At 48.5% G+C, this 21,729-nt stretch overlaps 2 long non-coding RNA genes across 3 annotated transcripts in view; one reads left to right on the top strand and one right to left on the bottom strand.

Annotated features, from left to right (window-relative positions):
* The window catches only part of LOC309606252, a 371,740-nt gene that overhangs the window by 205,810 nt on the left and 144,201 nt on the right, over positions 1-21,729 (bottom strand). For both annotated transcript variants that reach the window (XR_014231716.1, XR_014231717.1), the window contains exon 3: positions 6,217-6,405. This is a non-coding gene — a long non-coding RNA (uncharacterized lncRNA). The remainder of the gene's footprint in view (positions 1-6,216; positions 6,406-21,729) is intronic.
* Positions 10,614-21,641, top strand: LOC309606266. The gene is made up of 3 exons (XR_014231746.1): positions 10,614-13,148; positions 13,461-15,759; positions 15,798-21,641. It is a non-coding gene; the product is annotated as an uncharacterized lncRNA (long non-coding RNA).

Below are 21,729 nucleotides of genomic sequence, written 5' to 3'. Positions count from 1 at the left end.
CCTATTCTGGTCTCTGGGAGCCCTTAGCTACCCCTTAGCTACCATGTAGAGGTGCTGCTGGAGAGATAATGTGGAGAGGCCTTGGGCTACATGGTGAGGAAGGGGGGCCCAACTGGGTCCAGTGGAGCTCAGCCTTTCAATCCTCCTGCCAAGGTGCCAGGCATGAGAGTAAAGTCATCTTGGACTCTCTACACCAGACCAGCCACAAGCTGAATCCTACTGAGTGACCCCAGTTGATGCCGTGTAGAAGGGAAGCATCACCTAACTCAGGCCTGCCTGGATTCCTGACCCACAGAATCATGAGACATAATAAAAGTAGTTGCTGCTTGTCTTATCCGCTCAACTGGGTGGTTTATAAACAAGAGAAATGTATTCCTCACAGTTCTGGAGGCTGGAAGTCCAAGATCAGAGTGCCAGTGTGCTCTGGCTCTGGTGAGAGCCTCTTCTGGAGTGTAGGCTGACGGCTTCCCCTGGGACCTTCACACAGTGGAGGGCAGAGAGAGGAAGCAAGCTCTCTGATGACTCTTTCTTTTTTTTTTTTTTTTTAAATTTATTTATTTTTGGCTGCATTGAGTCTTCATTGCTGCGCGCGGGCTTTCTCTAGTTGCGGCCAGCGGGGGCTACTCTTCATTGCGGTGTGCAGGCTTCTCACTGCGATGGCTTCTCTTGTTGCGGAGCACGGGCTCTAGGCACACAGGCTTCAGTAGTTGTGGCTCGCAGGCTCTAGAGCGCAGGCTCAGTAGTTGTGGTGCATGGGCTTAGTTGCTCCACGGCATGTGGAATCTTCCCAGACCAGGGATCGATCCTGTGCCCCCTGCATTGGCAGGCGGATTCTTAACCACTGTGCCACCAGGGAAGCCCTCTGGTGACTCTTATAAGGGCACTAATCCCATCATGAAGCTCCACCCTCACGACATCATCTAATCCTAATTACCTCCCAAAGGCCCCGCCTCCTAATGCATTACATTGGGGGGTAGGGTTTCAACATGTGAATTTTGGGAGACACATTCAGTCCATAAAACTGCTATAAGCCACTAGGTTTAAGGGAAATTTGAAGCTTGAGGGCTTAGTGGGACAGAAGCCCTGGGAAGCTTGTTAGCTGGGGAATGGTCTGACCACTAGCTATGTGGAGACCAGAGCCCAGGGCAGTGAGTGGCCGCAGGAGGTTAGTTGGTGGTCATCCTGGCTGTGCAGGGAGAGGCGCTATGGGCTGGGAGTAGAGGCTGGAGCTGGAGGAACTGAAAAGTAACCACATCCAGGATGTGTTTCAAAGGTCCAGCCTGGATAGTGTGTTGATAGTTTGGATGCGGGGTGTGAAAGAGGAGTCAAGGATGACTGCAAGAATTTCGGTCTGAATTCCTGGATAAAGAGGAGAGGAGGAGTTTTGGAGGAGGGGCGGGAACCAAGGATTCTGTTTTGTACCTGTTGACTCTCAAATATCTATTCGATATCCAAGTGGAGACGGTTGGACACACCAGTCTGGAGGTAAACGAGGAGGGCAGGGCCGGAGATGGAAGGTGCCCGTGAACAGCTGTTGTTCAAAGCCATGAAGGAGACGAGATGGCTTAGGCAGTACGTTTAGACCGGACAGAGGTGTGAAAACTGAGTCCTGCAGCTTTCCGGTTTACGAGACAGTAGAGACTAGGAGACACGAGGAATGGACACTGAGGGGTGACCGTGAGGAGGAGGAAACCGAGGGCACAGTGTCTCTGAAACCACGTGACGAAGGCTTTCCAAGAAGGGGAGCAGGGGAACCGGAAGATGCGGACGAGAAGTGATGGAAAGTGACGCCCCTGGACCGAGCAACCTCACCAGTGTGTGGACAGAACAGAATCTGCATTGGATTGAGATCCAGAAAAATGTGGAAGCAGAAAATGGAAATGAAGGACACGGACAAGCATCTCCAGGAGTGTCACTCGGAGGCATGCGGGAGTGAGGTGCTAAATGCACAGCCCTCTGCTGAGGGGTAAGAGGTGCAGAGTGAGGGTCCCGAGCCTCCAAGTGGAGGGCACCCGGCACACAGGTGGAGGCGTGGGCTGTAGACTGGAGGGCACAGCCTCTAACGGGCAAGAAGGCAGAGCGCGTGGGTACAGGCGCAGAAATCGTGAGAGGCTCATGGTGCTGGGTTACCCCTGGTGGTCCCTCAGGGAAATAAAGGACAGAAAGTTTCTGAGAGCAGGAGAGCTTCAGAACTTTGAGGCGAGCAATGAAGGTGTGAAGCGCTCCGCGGGGGGGAGTGAACTGACAAAGGCCACGTGGTCGTGCTGGCCGGTGGCGCTAAAGACCCATTGGCTGTTTCTGGTCTTCATTTAAAGGAACACCCGTAGCGGCCTGTGCAGGAGCCAGGGGGGTGTGTCCCTCCGGCTCCGTTTCAAGAGAGAACCTGCAGCGGCTGGAGAAGGGCAGCTACCCGACAGGCTCCCCAGTGCAGGACCTTCAGGATCGGACAGGACATCTGCGCCAAAGCCACGCTCTGCCTGTCAGCGCCCAGCCCGTGGCTGAGGGGGGGGTTCCCCTCGTGGGACGGCTCCACTGGCTGCCTTTGCCCCACGGCTCCCCACTGCGTTGGCCGAGACTTTCTCAGAATTGCAGCACGATCTTGGGCTCTCCTTACTCTGTCACAGGTGGCAGACCCCCTCACATTCTGCAAGTTTTCCTTGTCGACCCCTCCCTCCCCAGCTGCATCCTTCAGAGGGGTCAGCCCCGCCCACCCACCTCAAGCTCCAGCTCGGGATCTACTTCTCAGCGACTGACTCCAGCTAACACGACGCGGTGAGGGGTCTTCTCCTCCAGCCACCTGCCCCTGCTCCCATCACGGTCCGCACACGGGTAAGCCGAGGGCTGGACTTCTCCGCGTGAGCATAAAGGAGGGACGGCGGGGCCGAGGAATGGCGTTCCCAACACGTGCAGACCCACCTCTGAGCGTGCAATCACGCTGGTTAAGAAGCGCAGTGAGACCCGGGAAACACGATGGTCCCTGAACGCTGGGACAGTCGGCCGTGCGCCCAGCTCAGCTTATCTGTGTTTTCATCTCACAACCGTCCAGCGGCTCACCCTCCCTTTCTTTAGAGAAAACACAGAGAGGCACCTGCCAGACTGCTCTTCAGGAGCTTCTCAGTTTGGGCCACAATCCTGAGCTGTCAAAAGAACAGACTTACATCCCACACCCTCCCGTACCAGGCATTGCACTGGGGACTTACTGTATCCATTATTCAATTATCTGGGCCTTAAACAATAGGTAGGTGAGGTTGAGATTATTTTACCTATTTTTATACACGAAGAAACTGAGACTCAAAGAGAAGCCACACGGCCAGTAAGTGGTAGATGAAGGATGTGGACCCGATTCTGCCTCAAAGCCTTCAGAACCTGAGCTCTTTCCGCCAGATCATGCTGTCGGTGCTTTTAGATACAAAGTACCTATCAGCGCTACTAATTAATTTAATCTTATGTACACAGAGTTCTTACATTATGCAAATGTGTATGTAAATGATTATTTTAATTTGTACAAACAAAGATGCAAATGTATCCTTTGGTTTACAGAAAACTGGTAAGATAACGTTACCTCAGTTGACCCACCCGAGGGCTCCAGCAAATCAGAATCATTCTAAGATAAATAAAAACCCAGCTTTCCATATGAGAGCTCTTTCTTCAGAATTTAAAACATTGAGTTTCTGGCCCCCCCAATCCTGGTGATGTTCTTCAGGGCTAAGATAAATGTGAGAAACAAAACCTCTCTGGAATTTTCTCTATCCAAATAAAAAAAACAGAACCCATGCTTGAGTTCCATCCTTCAGGATTCAGGCCTGGACATAGCCCCGGCCTTTAACAATCTGACTAAAGAAATCACACCTTTATCTGAATTCAGGGCACCCAGAAATCACTTTCTCCATCCTCCCCTCCCCTAAGCCGATGAGTTTTAGGAACAGGTAGTATAATTTGAGAGGTGCAGGGAAAATTGACTGCCTCTGCTCACTCCCCCCAATACACATCCCACCCAGGCCTCAGGGGTCTGAAGGCGAAGTTGTCCAAAGTTTAGGAATCTCCATTGAAAAGTAAGTCCCTTGGGCTCATCAGCCATTGTCACCTAACACCTAACTCAGATAAAAATGCTGCTGGAGATGTAAGTTAGGATAAGGTGGAGAGGGAATAGGGTGGAGAAGGTAGAAGTGAGGTAGACAGATAAGGTGGAGAGAAGGGAGATGAGGTGGAGAGGAGGTGAGGGAGAAATGGGAAAAGGAGCCCTAAACAGGGGGCAATGGACTGTTGGGAGGCAAATGCAGCCTGGAAGAGTGACCTCCCCGAGGACGTAAGGCTCCTCTGATGGCACTTTGCGGGGTAGGGCTGGTGGCTTCCCTGCCACCTCCCCTCACAGCCCCCTGCGCTCCAGCGCACCCCGTGCTTGCGCAAGTTCCTCAACCAGACGCTCTCTTCCTGGCTCTGAGCCTTTTCACACACGGTCCCTCTCCAGGAACCCTTGCTGCCCCGCATCTGCTTCGCTACTGGCTACCAGCTGCCCTCTGGCCAGTGCTGTGCCTCTCCTCCCGCCTCAGACAGGGTCTAGCACAGACCTAGGTGCTAGGTCTCCCTGCCCTGGACTCCCCCAGCACTCTCCGTGAAGTCCCAGACCACACAGATCCTGTTTTATTCCTCCTCACATTTCTAGCATCTAGCTCAGTGTCTTAAACAAATAGCTTTAATAAATATTCGAGTGACCCATCGAAACTCTATGACCGAACTTACAACCTTGTCCAGTAGCCATTAGGTCATTTGTCTGTTCCTGGACCCCTAGAAGCTTAGTACAGTGCCTGGTCCCTAGGGGATCCTCAGTAAACAGTTCTGGGGGTGATTAAGTAACTTAGGCAAAATGCTGGATTGTCTTCGTGGTGGGAATGGCTTCTCCTGCTCCCCGCACTGTGGTCCGCAGCTCCTCCTGGACGATTGTACGAAGACACACGCTAGTCGTCGACACCGACACACCCACAGGGAGCCACCCCTCGGCTGCCCCTGGATAGTGAGCCGCCAGCCCAGCTCTGTGCTTCACGTTCCAGAGGCAGGCTCGCGTCCCTCTAGCCCCTCTTCCCTCCTTTTCCTGCTGCTTCTGGAATTAAGGTGCCGCTGGTCTGGCCTCACTCTGACATTCATTACTCTGGTATTGATGGCCTTCCACCTCCCTGTTATTCTGTGAAGATTAGAAAGCAGAGGCCTTCCTTGGGCAAGGGAATAGGTTTCGTCAGTATTCCGGGTGTAACAGCAGAAAGTATAATAAATCCTGGCAGTCAATCGAATATGACATGATAATGAATGTTAACATCACGTGCCCCCCTTCGCCGACAGAGGGGAAAGTCATGTTAGATTACAGCTAAACACGGGCGCCGCGTGATTCCCATCTGCCTCCTTTTCTCTCTCCTCATTCTGCGGGTTTGACCTCGCTGCCTGCTCCAGCCCTACACCCCAGCTTCACTGGCGCTCGATGCTCAGAAACACTGCTTCAATTCCCAGAGCTCCACATCCCGTCCCTGAGAAACCGGACCTTGGACAAAACTCCCCTCCCCTGAACTTAACAGAATCCTCTGCCTGGGAGCCCCCTGCAGTCCTGGGGCAGCCGTCACCGCCCAACCCCACCCCGCCCAAGTCTGAGTCAGACCCAGTAAGATAACAAACCAGGAGGGCGCACTATGAGGGGAATTCCAAGTTCAGAGCCAGTTTCACGCAAGTCAAGAGGCGAGACTCCGCTCCACCCCACGTGAGGCTAAGACAAAACCAGAGTCAAACACCTGTTCCCTGCCTGAGTTTTACCCCAAACTACTCAGTTTCCGATGATGCTTTGCCTGCTACTTTGAACTTTTAAAAAGCTCAGATTCTCCTAATATAATTCCCAGAATCAGCATTTGCTCCATTGAATCATGATGGATAAAGGTAATAATATCCATTAGTGTCTAAACAAAGAAAGAACTTAGTATCAAGGGTTTTTTTTAACGTTCTTCAGCAGCCTCAGGTCCCTCGACTGGCCAGTCGGAACCTGCTCCCCTTGCTCAGCCAAAATATGTGATAATTGTCCTTTCATCATGGAGCTAAGGGTAACCTTCAACTAAGAGTAATTATTAGTAAGCCAGGATGATATGCCAAGCATTATGCTATTTGGTCCTTATGTACACACATGCCATATGGATTCCGGGTTATATGTTTTATCTGGTTCAGGAAGCTGTAGGCACTTACCCCAAGCATCACAGCCATGGAGTCATGAAGTGTCAGGCTGGGGCATCATTGCGTCCACTCTGTCCATCCAGCATCAATACGAGGACTCACTGTGGGACAGGTGACCAGCCTCAAGCTTTCTCTCCCCGGGGCATATCCAATACTCCTCAGTAGAAATGGATTGAAGACTTGCTTAAAATGCTTCAGATACTGGAAAGGTAGGAAGGATGGCTAATTTAATAATAAACATTATTATTATTAACATCTGATTAGTACTTTACAGTTTACAAAGCACTTTCGTCCACATTATTTCATCCGATCCTCAAGGAAAAAAAAAAAAAAACACAAAGTAGGCATTATTATCATACTCACTTTATGGATGAAAAAACAGATGAAACTAATCTACATTCACATGTGCCTGAATATTTAAATACAGACTGAAAACCGGGTCCCCAAACAACAAAATTCAAATTAATAGCAATAATGATCCTAGTGTTATTTAGATGTCACTTTTCAGTTTCAAAGTATTTTCACATACATTTAGTTTTAAAGTTAAATTGAACAAATCTGCAGAAATGCTAAAACGTGTATCTTTAACCCAGTCATCCCAGATCCTGACATCTTTCATAGGGAAATACACCAAGTCAAGGCATCTCTACCCAACAGTCTCTATTTTCTCATATGGCCGTCTTGAAGCTGGTAAGGGAAACACGTGTCGGGGGAGGGAATTCTTGGGGCCTCCTCCCCAGGCTGCAGCCTCAGCTCAGGGAGAGGAAACCCCACCACCTTCTCTCAGCTCTCTTCCCAGCTTTCCCTCAGGGGAGGAGGAACTGCTCATTTGATCACTGAGAGACTAAGTTCCTAAGGGAACTCATTTCTACAGTGGGTGAAGCCATTGCTTTGAAAAGTAACGTGCATCTGTGAAAAACTCTCTTCCCAGTTCTCCACCTGCCCCTGCTGGACAAGGCTGGAGTGAACATCTCGTCCAGGTGAGGGGCAGAGAAAATGCTGATGTTCTAACATGGAGTGGATCAAAATTATAGATACACACACACACACACACACACACAGAGCCAGACCTCATTGTGTGTGTTTTTAAAAACTTTTTTAAGGACTAGAAGGCTATTTACACTCATGTTAATGCTTACTAATACCTTTATAATGATTATGTGTTATTTGTATAATCAGAAAAAAATTAATCGATAGGACAGGTAAGACCGGATTGACAACGGATTGTATAAAAAAAGACCCAAGGGTGCAGCAGACCCACCTCGACATGAGGCTTCCGAAGTCGCCTCAGTGGTAAGTTGAGCACATCAAGCCTATCTGACCTAAAGAATCTGCCAGAAAAACCCTCGTACAGAATACGACCATCCTCCAGGGAAGATAGCTCAAAGGACATTAAGCTACTAACAGTCTGCCTGGCACACAATAAGTCTTTAAACTCCAGAATTTACAAGTATTGAATTGGCCAAAAAGTTCATTTGGGTTTTTCCATACGAACTTTTTAGCCAACCCAATACTTCAGGAACACATGCTCCAAGATCATTTGGGTATTTGCCTCAAGGTGCAGAAAGAAGAATCCCAGTTTCCTCAGTTCCTGCCTGGCCTTACCCGCTCTGCTGCCAACACTGCACATCGATCATCCCAGTGGCGAACAACCAATGTCAGGGGCAGCAGGCCGGGTGTTAAGCTGGACGTAATTCGAACTGTGTGGCTTTAATCCTCAATACACAGAATGTGTGGTTAGTGCAGTGTTCTGTGATTTTAAAGAAGCCCTTCCTCCTTTTCCCCACTGTGTTCCCCACCCCCTTTAGAATTCCCTTTTCCTTAGGCTTCTACATCCCTGTTAGCACCATCCCCCTCCTCTGAGCCACTGTTGTTAGGGCTGGAAGGATACTGGAGAGCACCCAGCTCAGCCCCTCATGTAGAAACCCAGCAGGACCCTGTGGGACTCCTGGGCACAAAAGCCTTTCTGTGCCCCTTGTTTCTTATTTGTAGGAAATAGGCTTCACTCAGCCTCCTTGACCTTCCCAGAGTTCCAAAGGGCAGGTTCAAACAGTTACTGATTAGGAAGGGAGGGGCTGCAGAGACAAGGGAGGAGCAGTGGAGAAACCACAGTGCAGCCGTGAGGCAGGTCCTGGTGCCCCCTCAGGGGATGCACATCACAATGTCTTTGAGCTGTTCTGCAGATACTGAAACTCCCTCCAGGGGGGAGAAGTTAACTGTCTGCCACCCACGAGCACGGAGACCCCAGACCAGTTGGAACCAGAAAGTTTATGATGCCGACTCCTGCTTACCTCCCCACCAACCAGTCAGAAGAATGTCCACGAGCTGACCACGCCCTCTTTGAACCATTACTATAAAACTCCTCACTACCCCCTCCAGGTCGGGACACACAGTTTTGAGGGCATTAGCTGTGGCCCCCTCTGCCTGGCAAGGCAATAAGGCTATTCTTTTCTACTTCACCCAAAACTGTCCCCAAGATTCAATTTGGTACCAGGGTACAGAGGCGGAATTTTGGCTACAATGTTACTGACAAGGAATTGGTGTCACAGGAAGTGAAGCAAACTTGTCCAATGCCAGCCAGGTCCTTAGTAGCGGGGCCCGGCCATGAGCACAGACAGGCACTGTGTTCATTGCATCTGGGGACCAAATAACTGACACTTAAATATAAAGATGGGGCTGGTGTAAGGGAATGCGTCATCGATCATCGGTTCTGGATTTGATGTCTCTCTGACCCTGGTCTTGGGCAAATCGCTCTGCATTCTGAGCCTAAGTTTCTGCTTCTATACAAAAACCATCCAGAAGGACTTTTGTAGGGGTGAATGAGATAATACATGTGATAAAAGCACTTTGTAAACTGCAAAAAAAATTATACACATTGTAGACATTGTTATTTTCGACTGCTGGTTAGACACTTTTCCAGAAGAATGTGCATTTTAAAAGAGATTTTCACCTGGTAAGAATCCTGGAGGTAAGGCCCTCTCAAACACTGCTGGCGAGAACATGAATGGCTACAATGACCTGGCAAGATCTATTAAAATTCAAAATATACACCTACTTTGCCCCCTAAATCACACGTAAGAGCTCCTACCCCTAGAAACAAAAGTAGAGTGTCAAAGAGTATGCGTACAGGATGGTTACTGCACCAGAGTCTGTAGTGACTACAAGTGGAAACTCACTCAATACAGGAAAAGGTTAAACACTCCAAGAACACTCACACCATAAAATATTCTTCAACTAATAAAAAGAATGTGGTCTTGTTCAATCTGTATTGATTGACCTGGGGGGATTTCTGTGATATATGGTTCAGAGAAAAACAAGTTGCAGAGAAATGTACTTAAGTGATTTCAGTTTTGTAAGACTAGGACTAAAATAATCCCCTACATTTGTGTTAAGAAAGAGCAAGGGAGGGAGGGAGAGAAGGAGTGTGGGACAGAGAAAGAGGAGAAAAGAAAGTGAATAATAAGAGTGAGGTCTCATGAACCCAGAGCAATGGGTGTCCAGTGGTAGAATTTCAGGATGTTTAGCCAATGGGAAAATAAATTCAAAACGAAGTCAGGGAAACATCAAATACGATGAACAGCAGGAGTCTCTGCTTGGGCATGCAGCTGCCTCTCCAGGCACTGACTTCTCCATTCGGCAGCCCCAGGGTTCACAGTCCTCACTCGCCAGCCCAGGTGTCTGCAGCCGCTTAGGTAAGTCATCCGGATGCCCATCTCTGCAGGGAACAGGAGTCTGCAGGGGGAAGTTCATCCAAGTTTTTGGATTTGCCAAGATCTCATTCTTGGGTTCTCCACTAATCTTTAGGATGGAGCCTAAGGTGCAAGCCAAGGTTATAAAAGCAGAGGCAAGCAATCAAGCGTTCTTGACAATAAAGTTGCACCCTTCAGAGCACAGAGTTGATGGCTCTCAGCACGTAATGACCAATATGGGTTGCTGTTGTAAGGAATCGCATGTTGTAATCATAATAAAACACTCCTCCACAGACAGTGCCGGTCTCACGCACGCCTTGTTGCTTCACTATTGCCAAGCATCCGGACTCGGGCTCAGAAGGAAACACAGACAGAGAAGCACTCAGTGTGCAGCTGAAGGAGCAGATTCCAGTTTTAATCAGTCAGGAAGCCCACACGTCAAGAAGGTGGGCAGGTGGCTAACAAACGGGAGCAACGCTGCATCACGGGACCTTAGAATTCCTGGCTACTTCAAGGCAACGGCGAGCCGAGCTATGTGCAGTCCAGCAAAGATAGTTGTTCTTTTTTTTTTTAACACCTTTATTGGAGTCTAATTGCTTTACAATGGTGTGTTAGTTTCTGCTGTATAACAAAGTGAATCAGCTATACATATACATACATCCCCATATCTCCTCCCTCTTGCGTCTCCCTCCCACACTCCCTATCCCACCCCTCTAGGTGGTCACAAACTCCTTAAATGCCAGCTTGTCTAGGACACCTTTTCCTCACCAGCAAAGTGCACTGTTCTTCCTCTGTGCATACCTGGTACCTCGCTTTACCCCTTCTCAACACCTGCTAAATGGCACTGCTATTAGTTATCTGCATGTCTCACTTTGAGATCATTTCCATCTTTACGTCACCTCCTTCCTCACCATGGCTCAGCAGGCTGCGGACCTTGATGAAGGCTGATGAGTGTTGAATGAACCTGCTCCTTCCATACAAGGCTCTTCATAGGCACAGCAAAGGTTAAAGAGCCTGGGCTGAGAATCAGGACAAGGGAATCCCAGTTCTGGTTCTATCTCTAACCTCTCAATGATGTCAGACAAATCCCTCGGCTCGCCTTGGATTAATTTACCCGTGAGCACAGCACGAAATCTTGAGACTGGGAAAAACAGTAAGGAACTGATGGGGGAAATCATGACCAAGTAGCAGTAAGACACATGCCCTCTCCCTCGGGTCCCCCCTACCTGTGCAACAGCAAACGCCTGCCTCGCTGGTGAGAGTGAGCTCAGGCATTGCCTCCTCATGGAAGCCTTCCATGCCTACCCAAGGAGACTTGGTACCCACTGTACACTCTATGGTTAACTACTTGGGACTCTTTATCTACACTCTACTGCAAGTTCTTTGCGAGAGGGTTCAGAGGGAAACGCAGTGAATCTGTATCTGTGTATCCCCAGGGCCTAATATAACACCTGGTCCACAGTTGGCACCCAATAAAAATAGGTGAACAAGTAAATGGGTGGATCAATGAGGGAGGGAGGGAAGGAAAGAGGGAAATCTTTGTATCTTGGGCTCTGGTTTGGTTACAATGACTCTGAGCTGATCTAATGATAGAACTGGTGTCTCCAGTCTATTTGCTGATGAAATAACATGGAAGTTCTCTAAGATTTGGGGACTTGAAATCTAAATATGATTTCTCTCTTAATCTGTCCTTGTTTATAAATTAGCTTCACCCATTGGCAATACCAGGGTGAATCACACCATCTACAGAATATTTTCCCAAATACGAATGGGAAGGGAAAGGATTGCCTGTTGGGCACATTATATATGATCTTCCATTTAATCCTCACAACAAGTGTGTACAGTCAATGTTATTAAGTATATTATATGGGTAAAATAACTCAGATCTAAGAGGTGAAAAATTCATCTATGGTCATCCTGCAGGAAGCGGCAGGTCCAGGGTTCACCAGAAGCCAAACCCAGTGGCCTACAAAATATCTATAAGGAAATTATTTCCTGTCCATCTCTATAGAAAATCATGGAGACGCAATGTCCATTGAAAAAGGATGGGAAGGGAGAGAGGCGACTGGTTCACTCTGAATCTGATCAGCCATCACCACTCGCTCGCCATCCCATCTCTGGCCCACCCACAAGCCCTGACCGACTGTGCCCAGCCCGAGTGGGTAGCGATGGACATACTCCCACCCTGGAACGTACTTGCCCACCTCCCCAAGGGAGCCGCTCTGTGATGTGCAAACCCACCTATGCTGGGCTGCCCGAGAGGCGTGAAGGGGCTGTGCCGCGTAGAAATGGACTCTTTCACTTAGCGGGAGGCAGGTAATTTCTTTTGTCCCTGCTGATGCATTATTGATTGTGATGAATGTCAGAGTGGGAGCCCATTCCAGGAGCCATTAAACAATAATTTCATCTCCGGTGGGTAATTGATTGTCAGGGGCCCACAGTGGCTGGTTGTGAAGTGGTGGTAACGTGAATGTTTTTATTTAGGGCAGGATGTGAAGGGAAGATGGCATGATTTATTTATCAAAAATCAAGCCCGGTTTGCAGGAACGGGAAGCTGAGATGGGAAGTTGACCTTCTCCGAGATTCAGGCCGCCTGTCTGCAGAGGTCAGATTCCTGCTACTCAGATCAGGGACATATCAGGGACTCTCTCCTCTGCCTGCTCCCAACCGCCACCCTCCCTACCCAAACGGAAAATCCAAGGCATTGACTTTCAAAAATCAACATTCCTCCTCCATCCCCACTTCACAAGCCCTCCCAGCCTGTAAACCCAACATCGAAATCCAGATGTGCATTCTCTTCGTACAGGACAGTTCGGATCTACTGGGCCCCTGAGTTCACACCATGTAGGGCCCTCCCCGTGCCTCCCCACGAACCCAGGGCCCACTTATTCCCCGAGCCCCAGATGACAGCACCTGCTGAGGGAGCCTGATCCACCTCGATCCCCAGGTGAAAGTGTGAGTTGTTCTGCCCCCAAATTCTATGGCAATTCACTCATGTCTCTACATAGAGCTATGATACTGTGTTCTGAATATTTGTTGAGAAGTCTGTCTTGACCATCTGGTCAATGATTCACACTCTTTTCTGGATTACAAACTTATAGAATTTGATGAAAACTATGAAATGTCTCCCTAGGGAAGAATGTGAGCATCTTAGCAGATACACAAAATGTTGCACACAGTTTTAGGGTGTCTACCGATCCCCCAAAAACCATTCTTGGGACTCAGGTTAAGAATCTCTACTCTGGGGCTTCCCTGGTGGCGCAGTGGTTGAGAATCTGCCTGCCAATGCAGGGGACACGGGTTCGAGCCCTGGTCTGGGAAGATCCCACATGCCGCGGAGCAACTAGGCCCGTGAGCCACAACTGCTGAGCCTGCGCATCTGGAGTCTGTGCTCCGCAACAAGAGAGGCCGCGATAGTGAGAGGCCCGTGCACCGCGATGAAGAGTGGCCCCCGCTCACCGCAACTGGAGAAAGCCCTCGCACAGAAACGAAGACCCAACACACCCAAAAATTAATTAATTAATTAATTAATTAAAAAAAAAAAATCTCTACTCTGACGGAGCCGAGGCCAGTATCTTATTCACCTTTGTGTCTCCAGGCACAATGCAACGTGTGGAACATAGTAGGAGCTTAACAAATGCTTGGTGAGTGGGTGCAGACTGTCTGCACGGGGCTCGTGAAGGTGGGTGTGTAGGCTTCACTGGGAGCTGCAGGCCTCAAGCATTACTGAGCGAAGACATAGGAAGTGATACCTGGAACCGTGCAGGGGGAGCTGTTGCCGCCACCCTGAGCTGGGCCTCGGTCCATGTTTTAGCTTCATAACCGGGAAGACAGGATGAGGACGGGCATGAATGCTGCACAGTGCCACAGAGCTTCGTAGAACTGAACCGGAAACTGCAGACAGCACCCGGGGGCGGGCACTAAGGCCAAGGAGACCCAAAGACTTACCCAAATCTCTGGGCCTCACCCTTCTCATTTCAGTTTTTAGAACTGGAAGACTTATCATGTCCAAAAGGCCTGGGCACAATAATTTCACCCATAACAATAAAAAACAACCCAGCAGCAAAGGCGCTCCCACCATCAGGCTCTCGGGACACGGGCTTTGCCCTCAGCCCCGTAAACGTGACCCTGTGTTCCCTGGAACGCCCTCTCTTACAGCGAGGACGTTGCTCAGTCTGCAGCTTTAAAGGCTTCTGCTCCCAAACACAGGGCTGCTGCAGGAAAAGTTGTGCAGCCTCACGTGCGGAACGAAGATGCTGGAATCAGTGCCTAAATCTGAACATTAGCTCTCACTTGGGCCAGTTACTAAAACACTCTGTGCTTCAGTTACTTGACTATAAAATAAAAGCAAAATAATTCCTACTCCTGAAGACTGTGAGAAGAACAAGTGAGCACTGAGGGCTCAGAACACATAAGCCCTCAGTAAACGTCAGCCATTACTATTACTATAGCGGGGAGGTGTGGGTCGATATTGTTATTGCAGTAAAGAGTTTTCAGAGTATATGTGTGCGGAAGGATAGGCTTATTTTATTTTATTTTCTATTTTAGCTCAGACATCAGTTGAGCGGCAATTCTTCTATCAGGAGCATCCTGTCCTCCAAAGATAAGAAAGCCACCTCCCCAACAAGCTCCCCATCAAAGAGCCCCCATTCCCTCTACATACAAAACAAGCCAGTCCTCAAAGTAGGCCTCCAAAGCTCAGACCTGGAACCATCGTTGGCAGCTCCAGCCCACAGGGAAATGGTCCTTTCTTTTGATCTCTTGTTGCAGTCACAGTATGTAAATGCATATTCTCTTGATACATACTGTTTAACATTTATTGTATATTTCATAAGTTAGATATCTCAACGACTGGACAACACTTCAGAGCAGAAAGTGTAGCTCATCTTTTGGTTAGGGTCCTGCCAGTGCCTGCTGGGTCCCCCTCGGGCTACCCCCATGTACTGAAAAGAGCACTGGACCTTAAATCAAAGACCTAGGTTTAAGTTCTTTCCCTTGCTGGTCTAGGACCCTGGGCAAGACACATGGGCATCACATGTGCATGACCCTGATAGTCACCCACCCCACAATATCTGTTCTCTACTTCATCACTAAATAATAAAACTCCTGCTTTTAGTTTATACGTGGCCACTTGGAATAAAGACAACATTGTCTAGTCCCCTTGAAGCTAAGTGTGGCCAGGTGACCAAGTTCTAGCTAATGAGACCAAAGGGGCAGGTGTGTGAGATTTTGTCCTTTCTTGGCCTATTTCTCCCTTCAGCTGTCTGGAATATATACACAATGGCTGGCGCTGTTTCTAGCTGCCATCATGGACCCATTTGGAAAAGGGCCACACCCAGGAATGGAGAAGGCTGGATCCCTAACAATGCCACCCCTGGGCTGCCTACTTTCAAACTTCATTTTAAATGTTTTTTGTATAACGGCTATTATTTGAGGTTTGGTGTTACTTGCAGCCTGACTCCAATCCTCACTAAATGCTCTGAATCCTAGGTTCCTCATCACTACAATGCAGATCATAACTCACATTCACATGACACATAAAGGAAATATTAAAAATGTAAACTCTTTGCTACAGTAGAAGTTGAATTATCAGTACTTACAGAGAAAATGAAAAGAAGGAAAGTACAAGGGAGGGGATAAGAAAGACAGACTAGTGATTTGTGTGGACATCGGGATGGCATTTTGGGGTGAGTGCATCAGGCTTAAGGGCTGAGCAGGGCCCTGGAGAGACCTCCCCGCTTTGCTATCTTCAGATTCTAACCAGCACAAGCTGTTCTTCACCATAACACCCCACATCCCTGAACATGGATGCAAAAATGAGCTGGAGGAAGCCCCTGTGGGAAAAGTCAGGAAGTCCAGGGGTCAAGTCAAGGGTCAGTCAAGTCAGTCAAGTCAAGGGTCAAGGGGGCCAGGCGGGAAGAAAAATGGCAACTTGGTGTCACCTTCAATGAACCTGAAAAGGTGAAGGGGGGAAAAGTAATGTCTGACATCGAGGAAGAGAGTTTATCTGTCTCCACTGCCTGAGAAAGTGGATTGATGGTGGGTTTCCGTCTTCCTCTCTATTTTTTTAGTCACAACTCCATCACCTTGTCAGCCGGAACCACCAGCTCCCCCAGAACCCTCCACCATTTCTCCATTTCCAGAAAGTCCCTGCAGAACTCGGCCCCATCCTCTAGATCCAGCCACCCTCCTGCCGTGGCTGACAGGTGGACAGACAGTGAACGGTGAGGCCTGTACCAGGCGCTGGACTCCACGAACTCGGGCCTCTCCTTTCTGCCTCACCTGAATCACTCACATATGCCTCTTCTGCGCATCCAAGAAAGTTCCCTCATCCACGCCAGCTCTTCCAGGATGTCTTCTGCCCGCCTCCCCCACACACCTGCACGACCTTCTCTACGTGCCGGGTTTGCACATCTGTCCTTTGTTGTCCCCCAAGAAAGGACAGTCCCGAAGGCAGGAACTCGTCCCTCCCACAGTGACTTTCTCTACAACAGGTTTGTTTGTTGGGCTTCGAAATGATTTCAACTAAAATGTGCTGAGCCTGTGATGGACACGTTACCGATCCTATCAGCTAAGACCCACGTGGCCTTCCCAGTTTATAAACAGGGAAGTTTTAAGATGCCCCCGACCTCATGGCCATTAAGTAGTGTAACGAGGATCTGAGCCCAGCTTCTCGGCCTCGGAGCCTAGGGTTTCCATCTCCTTTCTCTGTCTAATAATCAGCCCAGGACACAGAGACTAAAGAGGCCGATGGGCCCGTATCTGTGAGCTCCCTCATCCATCCCTGAGCAGCCGTCTGTGTGGACGGTGTCTCCCCTACTCACTTCCCCTTTGCTCCATCCACTGTCTGCAAGGAAACCCCGACTGCCCCCCTCCTCTAAGCCTGTGTGTCTTGTGCTTCTAGGTCTTTGCCCAGGGAGTCCGACATCCCCCCCTCAGCTCAGCTAGAGGCTGTTCTCTGCACATCGGCATAAGGGAGTGTTTTTTTTTTTCAGAAGTCAATGCAGCAGCTGATTTCTCATTACAGCCTCCCTGCACCTGGGGGGCAAGGGCGCTTCCTTCCCCTCACAGTTCCCACAAGTGCTTGTGAGGGCAGGACAAACCAGGCCAAATCCTAAACAGGGACTTTTGGAGCCATTTGTGTTTATCTGTTTGAAGGAGCAGGATCCTTTTATTTTTTACAAGAGAAAACTGAGGAACAGAGAGTTTAAAGAAATTGTCCAAGGACACACAGGCAATAAGCAACAGAGTCAGATGTGCAGGTCTCACCTGTGACCCCTGAATACACAGAACCAAACAACCATTCCAATCAGAGAGCAGCAGGAAACCTTGAACCCTTGCTAAGCTCCCCCTCCCCTCCTCCCACCTTCCCCTCCACCTGGCTCCTGCAGCCCCACAGAACCCTGAGATTCCATGAAAATTGCTGAAAAATTAGTACAGAATTTAAAAATAGCTAACTTGACTCCATCAGCTATTTCCCTCTGATGCAGACATGAGATGATTTCTTTTCTGTCTGAACAAAGTTCCTACAGCAAGAATTCTTCTCTCTTGAAAAATCTTGAGGACCTGTGAGTCTTCCACTATTCATTACCTTCTAGGGTGAAGGCAGGAAAATCCCGGGTCTGTGAAGCCTCCATCCACCCCTGTACAGGGCAAGAGTGCTAGGGACCAAGTTCCAGGCAGGGCAGGTCTTTGTCTCGTGGCCACTGCCGTCCCAGGGCAAAGGACAGCACCCAACGCATAGTGAGTGCTCAAAAAACTTTGATAAATGGTCCAAAACACTGTATAAAAACCTCTCAGGGGACGAACCATCCTTATACCTCCCAGCCTTCTTTTCTCTGGGTTAAAAAAAAAAAATCAGACTACGTTTTCTTCCCAACCCTTCAAATATTTGGGTTTCCACTAACCATCTTTAAATTACCCAATGACCTATCCCCAGATTTTTCAATTCTTTTATAAAATATACAGCCCAGTCTAACCATGTTTATTCTTTGAGCGAATAGTTAATGAGCACCTACTGTGTACAGATGCTGTGAAGTGCTAGGAAATAGAAACGATGGAGACAGTTCCTGCCTGCCAGGACCTCAGGGAGTGAGCCCCACAATCATAGAAGCTGGAGACATAGCTGCCACAGGGCTCCTGGAGCCTGGGGGTTGGGCAGTCCCTTCCTGGTGGCTTCTATCTGGTGTCTAGATCTCCTGTGACTTTTAAATGACCCAGCCCCCTGAGATTGCAGAGAACCATTGAGAGTATGAAGTCACAGCCTTGCTGCAGAGTCTGGCTCCATCACTCAGGCCTGTGCGTGTTTAGACAAGTTCCTTAAATGCTCTGTTCCTCAGTTTTCTCCTCTGCAAAGTGTTGATGGTAAGAGGACTAAAGGAAATAAGCTCGCAAAGGGCTGAGAACAGTTTCTATACAGACTGAGTATCCAGAATGGGGAGCCTGTGTCCCCACTTGTCTCAGGCACCCCCCAGGAGGGCTGGGGCTTCGTCATGGGGGAGTTGCACACGTTCCCTGGCCCTGTCCCACCACAGTGCATCAGACTGCTTGGTGCCCCTCAGTCCACTACACTCTTGGCTCCGTCCCTCTGTCATACCCAATCCAGAGATGACACTGCCTACGACCCCAGCCTCCCCAGGTCTGGCCAAGGGACTTGATTTTTGAGTCAGTGTCTGTTTTAAGCAAAGCGGTTAGAAGCAGACTGGTCGTCAGGGCCCTACTTCTGGGTGGTTCTAAGATCCGTCATGGGATGGGGAGTGTAAACGTCCACATATGGCCCCTGGCAGTGAGGCTGCATAAGACACATCCTGACACTCTGCTCCTGAAGCCTCCCTCCTCAGATGATTCCTGAGCACATTTTCTTGCACGGGAGACACAAAATGCCTCTTGAAATTCAACATTAATAATAGTTTGTTAACATTGGAAAGCCTTTGGCTGAACAATGTTATTATGACATTGTGGACTCAAAACTTGGCTTCTTTGAAAGGGAACCCTCCTACACTGTTGGCGGGAATGTAAATTGGTACAGCCATTATGGAGAACAGTATGGAGTTTCCTCAAAAAATTAAAAATAGAGTTGCTGTATGATCCAGCAATTCCACTCCTGGGCATATATCCAGAGGAAACTATAATTTGAAAAGATACATGCACCACAATGTTCATAGCGGCAGTATTCACAATAGTCAAGACATGGAAGCAACCTAAATGTCCATCAACAGAGGAATGGATAAAGAAGATGTGGTACATATTTACAATGGAATGCTACTCAGCCATAAGAAAAGGATGAAATAATGCCATTTGCAGCTACATGGATAGACCTAGAGATGATCATACTAAGTGAAGTAAGTCAGAAAGAGAAAGACAAATACCATATGATATCACTTATATGTGGAATATAAAATATGACACAAATGAACTTATCTACAAAACAGAAATAGACTCACAGACATAGAGATCAGACTTGTGGTTGCCAAGGGGGAGGGGGGCGGGGGAGTGTTTGATTGGGAGCTTGGGATTAGCAGATGCAAACTATTATATATACAATGGATAAACAACAAGGTCCTACTGTATAGCACAGGGAACAATATTCAATATCCTGTGATAAACCATAATGGAAAAGAATATGAAAAATAATGTATATGTATGTATAACTGAATCACTTTGGTGTACCGCAGAAATTAACACAAATTGTAAATCAACTATACTTCAATAAAATAAATTTAAAAAAAAAATGGCTTCTTTGGGTTGTAGTTTCCTCAGGTGTGATTTAAAGGGAACATTCTGTTCACACTGATACCAGAAACCACAGTTCTTCACTGTCCACTTAACCCAGGTGCAAAACCACTAAAATTATGTAAGCCATTAAAATCCCATGGAACAAGAGACTGGGAGAGGATCTTAGAGTCTGGTTTGGGCCGATCTGTCTCAGTTTTTAGCTCATAAGGAAACCAAGGCCCAGAAAAGGCAAGTGACTCTCCCAAGGCCACCAGCAGTGTCTGGTCCTTTAACCTTTTCATGATGTGATGGGTGATGGGAGCTGGGAGGGACCTGATGATCCACGATGGATCAAAAGCCATGATGATCTTTCTTGTGGAAGGAAAAGAGCTTCCAAGTCTGCAAAATGATGATAACGAGAGAGCTGTCGTGAGGACTGAATGAGATAGTGTATTTGGACAACTTAGCCCAGTGCTGGGCACGTTAAAATGCAGAAAAAACAAGGTCACCTGTGCCAGGCCCAAGAGAAGATGCTTCCACAGACGTTATCTCACAGCCACACTCTGTACCATCCCCCTACCTTCTGAGCTTCCTTTCTCTGTTGCTGACCAACTCATTGAGATGCCCTAAAGGAGAGGTCCCAGGTTGTCGTGTGTGGCGGTCACCAGAACTGCCCCCAAGAGCTCTGCCTCTCCTCCATCAGGACACGTGACAGGACGCCACTTCCGCTCCCCATTTCCCGGCCAACGACGTGAGAGCAGCAGGGACTGACTCCCCACCGTGTGTGATCCATTGCTCCTCTCTTTATCTCGGTCAAGGTGAGCCACCAAGTGTGAGTCGATGGCTCTTCCATCAGCCTGGCCCCCAATGGCAAACAATGCCTCTACAGAGGCTTTGTAAACAAGAAATAAAACTTGGCTATCTCAAGCCACTGAGGTTTTGAGTTTGTTACCATGGCTTTAATCTAACTTATCCTGGCTGATACACTCTGGAATTATGAGGATAAGAGATGTCTTGTTTTTTTTTTTATCCTTTGCACCCCTTTTCTACAGTTTCAAGCGGATCTTTCCTACACATCACACTAGCCCGGGACTGCTTTTTCTTCTAACGTTAAAGCATTTGCCAACCTGAAAGCTCTCCTCTCCTCCCCAACACTTGACCCCTTTAGACTAACAAATGACCCCTGAATGAAGGGCAAGAAAGCAGTTCAAAGACTCCTCCCCTTCCCTCCCCACACCCTGCCTCCCTGGCCTCTGCCTAAACTAGCAATAGATGAAGCAGTTGTGTTTTAATAAAGAAAATTGATTTACCTTTTCAGCATTTTAACAAATGGCAGTGCACACAGATCTCTAAAGATGTATGCCCACAATTTGCAAAATTATTTCTCTATCGATCAGCACGGGTTTGCTTTTCGTAGGTTCAGTCCATTAAGTAGTAACGTGCAGGTGGGTAATTGAGTCAAGGCTGTGAAGTCCTCAGTAAAGGCAGATACCTGTGGATTCCAGGACTGAGGGCTGTCAGGTGCGTAGCAGGAAGCCTGGGACCTCCCAGGAAGGGAAAGAAGGCCCCGGAGAGTCTGGGAAAGGAGGAGATGCTCAAGCTCCGAAGCGCCAGACTGTTTGACGTTAGAACGTCACGCTGCTGGTGGCTCTGACAGCTCGAGCCCGCAGGACCGATGGTCAGCCTGGGCTCTTCGGTCTGACATGGGCAAGAAATGCCGAGGGTGGCATCAGAGACAGGCAGTCAGCAGCCTCTCCGACGCCATCTCACCACCTCAGTCCCTACCCAGCACGGGGCCCTTAACCCCACCTCCACCCCTTCCCTGGTTTTTGCACGTAACCCAGCAAGTGGGGCCTCTCAAAGGCCTGCGTTTTAGAAGACGATTTCAGGAGGATACCCATGCAAATATTAACAGGTATTTTCTTGGGGTGGTAGCATAGAGCTGGTTTTTATAGGTAAGAAGGCTTACCTATATTTTCTAATTTTTTCTAGTGATCTCGTGCTGCCTTGATGATAAAAGCAAAAGCTTTAAAAAAAAAAAATCCAATGACCTGGTTGGCTCATGACTCAGTAGAAATCCGGCACACGCGGGATGTGCCCAAAGACTTGTCGAACTGCACGC

This window comes from Balaenoptera borealis, assembly GCF_965194805.1.
Source record: "Balaenoptera borealis genome assembly, chromosome: 11".
Lineage (NCBI taxonomy): Eukaryota > Metazoa > Chordata > Mammalia > Artiodactyla > Balaenopteridae > Balaenoptera > Balaenoptera borealis.
This window is presented reverse-complemented; position numbering and strand designations above follow the sequence as displayed.